Source organism: Humulus lupulus, chromosome X (assembly GCF_963169125.1).
Source record: "Humulus lupulus chromosome X, drHumLupu1.1, whole genome shotgun sequence".
NCBI classification, from domain to species: Eukaryota; Viridiplantae; Streptophyta; class Magnoliopsida; order Rosales; family Cannabaceae; genus Humulus; species Humulus lupulus.
The window spans coordinates 113,887,592-113,900,358 of NC_084802.1; the positions used below are offsets into that span (position 1 = coordinate 113,887,592).

General features: G+C 33.1%; 2 pseudogenes; both read left to right on the forward strand.

Moving 5' to 3' along the window:
- Positions 1–3,560: 3,560 nt before the first annotated feature.
- Positions 3,561–5,628, forward strand: LOC133806171 (uncharacterized; annotated as a pseudogene).
- A 522-nt stretch (positions 5,629–6,150) lies between these two features.
- Positions 6,151–8,640, forward strand: LOC133806172 (probable LRR receptor-like serine/threonine-protein kinase At1g56130; annotated as a pseudogene).
- The last annotated feature ends 4,127 nt before the right edge of the window (positions 8,641–12,767 follow it).

The following is a 12,767-nucleotide window of genomic DNA, read 5'->3' on the forward strand; positions in this document are numbered from 1 at the left end:
AACTCGCAGAAAAGTAGTTTTAGAGGAGATGGTTAAAGAATTGACTCCAACCAATGTTCCATCGTCATCAACGCGAGTTGATGATGAAATTCCCACTATTCATGTACAACCGACGCAAGTTGATTTAAATGAAGAAAGTACCACTGTTCCTGAGCAAACAGTCACAGAGCCTCGTCGTAGTGGCAGGGTTTCTAGGAACCCAGTTCACTATGGTTTGGATGGTGAAACCAATATGGTTGTTGGTGACACTAGTGATGATGATCCATTGTCTTTCAAACAGGCAATGGCTAGCCCGAAAAGGAACTACGGATCGAAGCAATGAAACAGGAAATGGAGTCCATGTACTCAAATTTTATTTAGGATCTTGTGGAAGCACCTAGTGACTTTAGGGCCATTCGGTGCAAGTGGATCAACAAGAAGAAATGAGGTATTGATGGAAATATCGAGACTTATAAAGCTCGATTAGTAGTAAAGGGTTATACGCAAAGAGAAGGCGTGGACTATGAGGAAACTTTTAGTCCGGTAGCCAAGCTCAAATCCATTCGCATCCTCCTATCATAGCAGCCGCTCTCGACTATGATATTTGGAAAATGGACGTCAAGACAGCTTTTCTTAATGGAAAGCTTGACGAAGTCATTTATATGAATCAGCCATAAGGATTTAAAGTAGCTGGACAAGAAGGAAAAGTTTGCAAGTTGAATAGGTCCATCTATGGACTTAAGCGAGCTTCTCGTTCCAGGAATCTTAGGTTTGATGAAATAATCAAAACCTATGGCTTTGAACAAAATATTGATGAGCCCTGTGTTTACCAACTGAAGGCAAATCAAATAGTGGTATTCCTGATTCTTTATGTAGATGATATCTTACTCATTGGAAACAATGTTAAGAAATTATCAGATGTGAAGAATTGACTGAGCACTCAATTCCAGATGAAGGATTTGGGTGAAGCAAGTTATGTTCTAGGTATCCAGATTATCAGGGATAGAAAGAACAGACTCTTAGCTCTATCTCAAGCAGCATACATAAATAAAGTGCTTGAACGTTTCTCAATGACAAATTCCAAGAAAGGGTGTCTACCGTCTCGCCATGGAATTCTTCTTTCAAAGAAGCAGTCTCCCCAGACTCCTGAAGAGGAAGATGCAATGAGAAAAGTTCCTTACGCACCGGCAGTTGGAAGTCTGATGTATGCTATGTTGTGTACTAGACCAGATATCTGCTATGCAGTGGGAGTAGTGAGCAGGTATCAGTCAAACCCAGGATCGGAACATTGGATAGCAGTTAAGCATATCCTAAAGTATTTGAGACAGACTAAGGATTATATGTTAGTCAACAAGGGTGGTGTTCTGAACCCTGTAGGCTACACCAATTCATGTTTTCAGACTGATGTCGATGACAGGAAGTCTACTTCTGGAATGGTGTTTACTCTTATGGGTGGAGCTGTGATTTCGAGAAGCGTAAAGCAGTCTGCAATCTCAGATTCCACCATAGAGGCTAAGTACATAGCCGCGTCAGAAGCAGCTAAGGAAATAGTATGGCTAAAGAAGTTCTATTCAGATCTTGGTGTTATTCCAGAAATGGATAAACCGCTTGTGTTGTTTTGTGAAAATACAGGAGCGATACCCAACATGAAAGAACCTCGAAGTCACAAGAAGACTAAGCATATAGAAAGGAAGTATCACATTATTTGAGAATATGTGGCCAGGGGAGATGTGAAGGTTATGATGATTGCAACTGAAGAAAATCTTGCGAATCCATTTACAAAGACACTACCAGAAGCTACATTTGATAAGCATATCAAGGAAATGGGATTAGTAGAATTAAGGCATTAGTTTCAATTAGTGCAAGGGGGAGTTTGTTGGGGTTTTATGCCCTAATTAAAACCCAAATTCTTTGTAAGCTCATTTTATTATCAATAAAAGAATAGAAATCATTTTTCGACTTGGTTAATCACTTTGCTCACATGTTTTATTTTCATGATTATTAGTTTAAGATAAACTTTTATTAAATCCCGAGCATATAGCTAATCTTATTTATAGTGACATAATCACAGTGGAATATAAATATGATTGTATGTTCAAAATAAGTTAGTCCTAAGATTAGTCAGTGCACAGGATTTACACTGACTTGCCAATCTACGATATGATCTACTTACACATTACAGTGTTATGTTCTTTCCAGAACATTAGCAAAGTAGATAAGATTGGATGTATTTGTTACATCGGACAGGACCGATATTGACAGTTGATAAGATAAGTAAACATACCGTTATTATCTATTCTAGTCATATCATATAGTTGACCATAGGTCAATTCAATCTCAATTCTGAGTTGTTAGTATTCTAACTAGTTGTATTATTTGAGTTATTTGACTTGTTCGTTACCAGCTTACCCTACAGACTAGCCCATACTTACATCTTGGGAACTCGATAGTATAATTGAGTGTGAGTGTTAATCATAGATATGAACATCTATAGTGGAGTCACGAGGAATTAATAAGTTAGTAAATTTATTTGTTAGATTTGTGATAACTTATTGCATCTTGATTTCATAGGCCCATGGTCCCCATTTTACCTTGGATCAAATCATCTAGATAGTCTCAATTAATTGATTTAATCATCAATTAGAATTATCAAAGTTGACCACGTCAATTTTGGATAGTTTCACAAAGTTATGTATTTTTTCGAAGAAAAGAGAAATTATGACAATTTTATTAATTAAGAGAAATTGGTATCTGAATTAATAAATAAGTTTAAATCAAGGTTCAAATTATAAATAATTAATTTGATAAAGGATTTAAATAATTAAATCAATAGAAAATAAGTTAGGCCTTGATTTTAAGTCCAATGGGCTTATAATCAAATGGGAAATTTCATGGGCCTAAAGCCCATGATAATTTCGACCTAGGGCTTTAAAATGGCAATTATTTTATTGATTTTGTAATTAAATTAAATGGCCTAATTGTGTCTATAAAAGGAGTGCTTAGAGAGAAGTTAAAAGATAAGTTTAATCCCTGGTTTTCTAATAGTTTTAGATTCTCTCTAAACACAAGTTCTTTTCTAAGCCTCTTTGTTATTTTCTCTTCTTCTCTCTATATCTATCTCATGTGTTGAGAATTGCCCACACTAGTCTAGGTGATTCTAAGGATACATTGGAAGACTGTGAAGAAAATAGAAGATCGGTTCATTTTCTTGATAATACTCTGCGACAGAGAGGATACAAGAGTTAGAGAAACTGAAGGAAGGACTCTTTCATTCCGCTATGTATACTGTAAGTATTCTATTCTTTGTTTCTCTTTGAATTCAATTTTAGAAACATGTTTTAGGCTTTCTCGTATTAATTTTTTTGATATTAGATATACATTAAAATAAATAAAGATCCTGTATAAGTTTCCTAACACTCTCATCTTGGACCGCTCACCGTCTTAACTCGTCCAGCTTAACAGGCTTTCTGATTCTGATTATGGTATTATATATATATACACATATAATATAACTGAGTTTTGATGTGTTTGGTTGATTTTATTTATTTATGGGTTTGGGGGAAAACCCCAAATGTGTTTGGATGGTAGGAATCGTTGAGTTGACTTTGAACAGACCTGAGAGGAGAAATGCCATTGGGAGGGATTTTCTAAGAGGGTTTATAGAGTCTCTTGAAGCTCTCAGTAAGGATTCCTTTGCTAATGTGGTTTTGATTTGTAGTTTGGTTTCGAAGGTGTTTTGTGCTGGTAATGATTTGAAGGTAAGGGAAACAAAAACCCGTTTTTGTTATTAATTTATACAAGTTGATTTGTTTCAATTTAATTTCATATACGATTCTTAATTGAAGAAATGAGATTAGGAAGTGTCATGTGGAGATTTGAGAGGCTTTTAATGGTGGAACTCATATTATTGTAGGCACACCCCCATGCAAATTGTTCATATTATTTGCAATTTCATGAGAATATGGTCAATTTATCCTCTGTACCGATACTTGACTCACACAGGCGTTTCTGTTGTTCTTTTTCTCTTCACTTGTCTGGTCCCATCATCCATCCTATTTCTTGTTTTGCAAAACCCTTGGTAGGGTAGACCGCTCTCAAATACACAGATTCTTTGAATTTGTTACCTTTATTAGAATATGCATGAAAGAACATCAACTTATATGATTGTTGTTGTACATATATCTTAGTATATTTACTGTTTTCCAAGTAGTACCGTCTATAATAAATGGTGGCATAATGACTTTATACTCCGTTTTATGGGGAAAATGTCTTAAATATTTTGGACCTCTTAGGTAGTTTCATCTCAAACAAATTTTCATGCTACCATTTCATGTGGCTGTTCTTATCATCTATTTAAACTAACAGAAGTGTGATGTTAGTTGCCACATTTTTTAATTACAATAGCGTATGATTAAATTTTACGCTGTAAATGATATTAACTGTAGTCTTTAATAGTCTTGATGACAATGCCATAAATATTATCTTTACAGCAAAGTGATTTATGCAAACAAACACAAGTTTGAAAATAATCGCTCCCTGGAGTATTACTTTTAGTTTGAGCACAAGTGCAAATCTTATATTTGAATTGGCATAGCTCCTCTAACAGTGACAAGAAAATTTTTGAAGAATATCAAATTACTGCTCTTTACTTGTTTATATCCCTTGTATTCGGAACTGATTCCATACTTCTCTTTCTATATTATTTTAGAGCTATACTAGCAAAGAATGCTGGTGTTGTCCTCGGAGTATTGTTTGCACTGCTATATGGGAGGAGAGGACATGTTTGGAAAAAGGTAGTCCTCTTTTGTATGTGCTTGGTTGTCTGTGGATGACTTTCTTAGACCGCCAGCTGATATTTTTGTGATACTATATAATGATCATGTCATATCATGAACCTTGAGCGAATTTTAATTAAGAATATTTTTTAACCAATGGCAGACTACATCATTCTTCTCTTAAGTAATTAACCTATTAAAATTTAACGCTAATGCATGGGCTCTTTTCTAGCTATGTGAGATTGCTTGAATATTAAAACATAAACCACTGGATTGGTTGCCGTAAGATAGTTTTTGGGTTCACATTCTGGTACTGCAGGAGGAAGTGACGTACCAGATCAAGTATGGTGACTTGTTGTCAATGCAATGTCATTAAAATATAAGATTATCTTAATATTTTTACTGACATTTATTTTATCAGATTGGTGGGCTTATTGCAATGGTGACGTCTTTCTTCTTCTTATCTCAAGGATGGGCCATGGAAACATATTCTCCATTCTATATCCTCTGTTTGATGTCTTGTACTTTTGGAATAAATCAAGTTCTTTTATAAGGCTCAAGAAATGAAATAATCAAGCTAATTGTGTTTTATAGTCAAGTATCCTATTAACTTTATCCACTTCCTTTATTTTTATTAAACAATTGTCCCTTTTTGTGTATGGTGTTGAGAACTTAACTTGAATTTACCATTCAAACATGATCCTGATCCCGAGATTGAGACTGAAGATGTTTTGGGCATGGCAGCAATGACTATTCCAATATGTGCTGGAATCTTATCAGCGCTGAGATGGGTGATTGCACGGCGTGTTTCACTTAAGGTGTTGATACATGGTTGTCTTCATATTTATACATAGCATAAGTTGATAGTTTCTAGTTATCCACCCAAATATACTTGAAAGATACATGGCTGATGTTTCCTTTGAACGAGACCAAAGAGAGAAAATGCACAAGTTTATTAGCTTCATAAAGCTTCTATTTCTCCACAAAGCAACAAAGCTTTGTTTATATTCCCATCTGAGTAATGAGTAGCAGTATTAGTATGTATTGCTACTAAATCTTTACATTTGCTTTGCCATGGTTATTATTAGTACGTTCTCTATTACTAAAATATTAAAAATCTTCATATGAGGGCTCTTGCCAATTTGGTGAGACTGCTTTATGAACTGAAAAAATATCAATACCTCACGATAAGTACTACTTGCAACTTTTAAGGCTTAGAATATACTTGAAAGATATCTTTGTGATATTACAACTATACTTATACTAGAGAAAGTAGATTCATATTGTTTTATGCATAATTTTATGAAATATATGAATATTGCATCTGGTCTGGGATTTCTTTTTCTTCTATTGTTATAGATTATGCCTTTTAGATGTGTATATATATTTAGGAAATATGAATATTGCACATGCTCTTGTATTGCTGGTATGTTTTATTCATTAGATTTTTGTTTTATGAAGTATTCATGTTTCCATATTGTTAGTTAATATTGTTAGTCATGGGTTTATGTTAATTAGTTATTGCTATTATTTTGTTAGTTGTTCTAACTGTATTTTAGTAACTAACTTCTCTTGCCTTACTCTTGGCTCTCGTTGTACATCTCTACAATGTATAAATAAAAGTCCTTGAGCTCTTTTGATCATATTGATCAAGAGCTTCTTTCTCTAGTTGCTTTCTAAACATTCACACTAGTTTTTGTGATTTTTTTTCTCTTTTTTCATGTGTTTCAGGTATTTTTTCTTAATATGAATACTGGATATGCTCTGAGACATAAACATATATATACATATTTTCTCTTTTTATGGATCATGGGTAGTTAATACTTAAAATGTTATATATCTTATGATTTTTCTCTTTTTTAATTTATGGATTATGGACGCTTTTTTTTAATTTATTCTAACCTAGTCTATTCTTGCTTGCAGACCCAAAGAAACAAGAGAAAGGTTATTTGTTTTCACATTGTGGAGAAAGTATTCACAGCTCAAGTATCAGAAAACTACCTTGAAGTTCATCTGTTTTGGGCTGGGAAAGGGACTTGTTGCATACCAGAGCAAGGTACTTATGGCCCTTCTATTTCACCCATCAGTGCTACTGCAGGTAATGTGGAATTAAAAAAAAAATTGATAATTACTTGTCTTCCTCTCATGTATATAGATTTGTATCAAGTTTTGACTATAGTTTTGTACAGACTTTGAACCTACTGTTAGTAACAAGCCTCCAAGCAGTAAAAAGAAAACTGCTTGAACCTACTATTGGTAAAATGTTACTATAACATGTTGCATAATCCTATAAATTTCAGAAATAGAATAGAAAACCATCATAGTCTACTACATAAACATCAAGAGCCATGACATATAGTGCCTTGTTTTTCATTTTCAGAGTTCTTGGGAATGGATGTTAGACCTTTCACTTTCAGTTATGCTGAACTATAGATGGCGACAAACAATTTTGATTATGTTAATAAGTTAGGAGAGGGTGGATTTGGACCTATCTATAAGGTAAGCCATTTTTTTCATCACTTTCATTTTGTTTGCAAAATTTTCATAACACTTGAACAAGAAATGTTAGTACTTTTTAAGCATACAATTTGACAAAGTAGAAAAAAAAATTTGGTTGTTTGTCACTATATGTTACTGTGTCAAATTCATTATTTTCATTCCATTAAATCAACTTCATTCTCAATAGGGATCACTTGATGATGGAAGAGTGATAGCTGTGAAGCAACTATCTATGACCTCTCATCTAGGAAAGAGCCAATTTGTGGCTGAAATTGCCACAATATCTACTGTCCAACACTGAAACATGATCAAATTTCATGGATGTTGTATTGAGGGAGGCAAACAACTTCTTGTTTATGAGTATCTAGAAAACAAGAATCTTGATCAACCACTTTCTAGTATGAAAATAACACTCATGATGCTTATACAATTACATGTACTAAACAAGGCTAATAATGTCTATGTCTGGCATGATTAGGGAACAATAGCTTGAAGCTAGATTGGTCAACACGTTTCAACATTTGTTTAGGTATAGCAAAAGGTTTAGCTTATCTTCATGAAGAGTCACGACTAAGAATCATCCACAGAGATGTGATGACAATAAGACTCACATTAGTACTCATGTTACTGGAACAATGTAAGATAATTTATCATTGAAGACATTTAGTCACCCTACTTCTATGCATGATCATGTAACAAAAAATAACCATGGATGATGATGATGATGATGCAGTGGCTATCTTGCACTAGAATATTCCATGCACGCACATCTTACAGAGAAAGTCGACGTGTTTGCTTTTGGTATTGTGGCACTAGAGACTATCAGTGGTAGGCCGAACTCTGCTCCTAATTTGGAAGAAGAACAAATATATCTTCTTGAATGGGTACATAACTCCTTACTATTCAATGTATATGTGTTTAGCTATGGATTCACAACACAACAAGGCCCAATTCTAACTAATTTGTGCTTCTCTAGGACTTGAACTTACAAGAACAAAACAATGAAGCTGATCTTGTGGATTCAGAGTTATCCAAATTCGATGAAGATGAAGTGAGAAGACTCATAAGAGTTGCTCTTTTATGCACTCAAACATCACCAATATCAAGGCCATCAATGTCTAGAGTTGTGGCAATGCTTTCAGGAGATATTGAAGTAAGTACTCAAATCTCAAGGCCTGGTTACTTGGCTGACTGGAGTTTGGATATTCTAAGCAGCCTATTAAGTGATGTTGCAACTATAGGAACTGATTCTACCTACTATGATTCGCCTGCTAGTACGAGCATGGTGGGTGATGCATTGCCATCGTCTGCCAAAGGCGCCACTCGTCCAATTCTTCAAAGCTATAAGTCCAAAGGCTTTGATGTGCTGACATTTGGAAGATCATGAATTCCTACCTTTACTGTTGAATATGCAACTATTTAAGACTATTTTGTTGACTATTGTGATAATATTTTGTTTATGTTAATCAGGCAGTGTTGAATATCTTAAGACTTTTGGATTGTTTTTAAGATAATCTTGAATGTATTTTGACACAATTATTTTGTTGTATGTGTTATGAACCATATAATTGGTACTCAAAAATATATTTGTACAAAGTTAAGGGTGTCTTAAGTATATTAAATGAAGCGGGTTTGAATTAATGCAATAAAAAATTATTATAATGTACAGGTTTATATAATAATAATTCAAGCTTATCCAAATATTAGAATAATACAAAAAATGTCTTATTGTATATTTCACAATAACACTGGTTTATAAGCATAAAATTATGTTATGCAAACTATTTTCTATAATGCAGAAAGTGTGTTATTATAAAGTGTATCATAACACTACATTATAGGTACAAAAAAGTGTTATATAATCTATTTATAAATAGCATAATGAAATACTTATCTAACTATTAAATAACACAACAAAAGTGTTATCGTACGCTATACAATAACACATATCTATAACTATGGAAAAGTGTTATGCAAAGTGCTCCGACCTTCTATAACACCGCTTTCCTTAACACATCAAAGAGTGTTGGTATATATTTGATAATACTTTTTCGGTCTTATTTAAAGTATTTTTTCTTGTAGTGTGGATTCCATCAAGCCTTTAACCAGGTGCCCTAGGTCCCTGTGGCACCAAGAGATCTGACTCAAAAAATATTGACAATCATTGAAGAGCAGATGAGGCACTTGTTGGTTGAGATAAAGAAAGCCTTAGCCTAGGATTCAGATGAGGAGCTCTTGCCCTTTGCTCCTCATATTACTATAGCTCCATATTCACCTAAGTTTAAAATTCCCTACATGATGACATATGATGGAACTTGTAACGCCCTAAGTTTAGGGCACCGTGTAAAAATTGGGTTTACAGGAAATTTTATTCTTATAAATTTTATTTCTAAGTATTTTGATAGGTGTAAGAAATATGGTATGCCTTGTATGTAAGTTATGTATTTAAATATTGGTTATTATATAATAAATTTGGTTATTCAATCAAACTTAGATTGCGGTCGCCGACAAAAACAAAATCCCTAATCGGGTAAAAATCTCGTATCTAAAATATTTCTCCAATAATTATGGCAAAAGGAAAATTAAGTTGAGCATAAAATAATTATGTATAAGGGAAAACAAATAATTTTAATGAATTTTCCAGCAAAATTCAATATCTCCAAGCTATGGGAAAATACTTAATGCTACTTAAGGAGGTATTAAGACCAAAGGAAATTACATAAGTAGAATTATGTAATAGTTATTTTTGTAAGACTAATGTCGTCAAATATTTTTGGTATGAAATTCTATTATATTAAAAATCCTAAGCTCCTTTAGTTGAAAACTATAGGAAATTTCATTTTTATAAAAAGTAGCTTTGTTTAAAAATAAAAGAAAATAGGAGGGCAAAAGCATCTTTTAGAGGGGTTGGCTGACATGTGAGGGTAAGAGAGTCATCATATTCCTATTGTCACTTCAAGTCTTACATTAAACTAGCTAAGAGGAAAACCAAAAACCCATTCTTCCTATTTCTTTTCCTCTCTACACGTCTAGCCTCTCTCTCTCTCTCCTCTTTAATTTTTTTTCTTCTTTCTCTTCACCATTTCAGCAAGAAAGATCTCCCATCTCACTAGAAAATCTGAAAAATAAACCTCTCTCTATCCTCACAAGAACTCCATTGGAGCACCTCCAAGCTTTAGCTCATCAAAGAGGTAACTTCTCATGAACATTTCTTGCTCTTCTTCCCTTCTCTTGGCTGAGCACCCTTGGGTGCTTTCTCATTTTGTTTGACTGGGTTGGAGCTCTATCTAAATCAGATCATGTATGTTGTAAGAGCAGGAATTCATTTCAAGTACGGAGAGGAGCTAAAATCTCGTGCATGCAAACTTTATTCTAAGATTTCAAGGTAGGTTTTAGGGTTTCAAAATCTCTCCATTTCATTATTTATTCTAAGATTGGTTTGAATCTTATCATGGGGAGTTTGGGATGAGTGTTAAGGTTCCAAGAAGATAGATGAGTGGTTTGAAAAGCTCAAGGACCCAAGAGAAACGAAACCTAGAACTTTATAGGTAAAAATCTTGTGTTTTGGTAATAGTTTATGTTTAATCTTCCAATCTGAGTTTTTGAGATGCATAGAAGGTTTTGATCTCTTGTATCCATAGGAAGTTTATAAAAATTTATTGCTGCCAGATTTTATGGGTGACTTCCAACGAGTCATACCCTAATTTTACAATCTGTTCTCATAAAAATGTTTTTACCACTGTTAAATAGGTGAAGATTACATAAGTTTAGGCTTTTGAACCACTGAAAAACATTTTGTATAACTCAAGTAATGAGCATTTTGGGATTTCATGTGCAATCTAATGTATTGATTGACAAATTTAATACTCAGACTTTGAGCAACGATTTGAATGAGTTAAACTAATTATTTGTGGCTAAAATTTTAACTGGACATTCTTGGTATATTTAATATTAAACTTATAAAATGGTTTTTCAAACTTGACTATATTTTGTGAGTTATGAAGTCTCTAACTTAGATACTCAAAATTGTCTGCTGCCAAGATGATGTTGTTACAGCGGCCTCCAACGTAAAAACCTTACATTATTGGTCAAACTTTCAAATGGGAATTTTATTATTACATTCTTTAGGAAGAGTAATTGGTTTTAACATTTTCAAACACTAAAAAACGTTATGTCTAGGTCAAGTTATAAGATTTGTGTGATTAATGTGCAAGCTGTAGTGAAAAACTGACAGCTTGAAGAATGCTTGTTTGAGCAACGTTTTGACATGTTTAAAATCATCATTTTTAGTTGGTTTTAATTATTTAGACTCTTTTTTTTTATATTAATTAAAAGTCCTGCAAGATTTGACTTAGAAATAGCCCATAGATTGTAAGTTTTGATTTTTCTAAAAAGGTTGTCAAATCGAATTATGTTTTGGACAGATTTGATTTTAAACTTTAAGTCATAATTCACTATTCAAATCATGTCTTTTTTCTTAAAGAAAATATAAGATAATTTTCTATGGATTAATGATTAAGATTTAAGTGGCTTAAAATATAATGAGGTTTTAAATTTTAATGTAAAATCTTCAGATAGTACTCTTGTGTGAGATAAGACTTTATTTTTTTCACAAAAATAATTATCACATAGGACTAAAATTTGTTTATTTGGCTAATTGAGAAAATAAATTATTTTTGGACAATAAAAGTTATGGGTTTCTTAATTTACTGAAAAATTGACCTTTTTAATTTACAAGATTAATAAAATAAAAATCTATTTTTCAAACTTGGTAATTCTAATTTTAGAACATTTTCCTTTACAATTTTAATAAAGCGGGAGATAGCGTTTAACACTTTTATTTTATAAGGAAAATAAGAAAGCGGTTATAAAATTTTTCTTTACGCTTAAGAATGTGGTCTCTTTATGCAATTGATAATTTATTTCCAAATTTCCGGCACCATTATTTGTAGGCATGTTTTTATGAATACTGTGATAAGGCTATAAATTCAAGGGTTTAGTCTATGTTTTAAGGTTTAAGAACAAGTTCTTTTAATGTATTGAAAATGTGTTAAGTTCATCCCTAATCGCACAACTTAAAGACATAAACTTAATTAATCAAATACCATAATTAATCTGAGTCATTGTATTAATTCCATTACAATGTTATTTGCACTGGAAAGCTCATTTCTTGACTCAGGAATCCCGCTTATTCGCCAAGAACAACTAGTAAGACAACTTATGAATGTTTGGCGACAACATGACATGAATATTCTTTTAATTTAAGACTTATGTACATAGTTGGAAACTAGTTCAAGAAGGTTACTCAAGATCGTTGTCTTGAGGGGGTTCAAAAACTCATAAGTAAGGTAAGTAGTGATGATTATGACATGTGGCTAGCTACCGGTATCAAGTAAGTAAGAACTGTGTATCTCTCTATAAGTAAATAAGCAAGCAACAAATGCCCCCGATGACTTGGTAAATAAGCTCGATTGACTACAGATATAAATAAGACGTCCGACTTAAGACACGTGA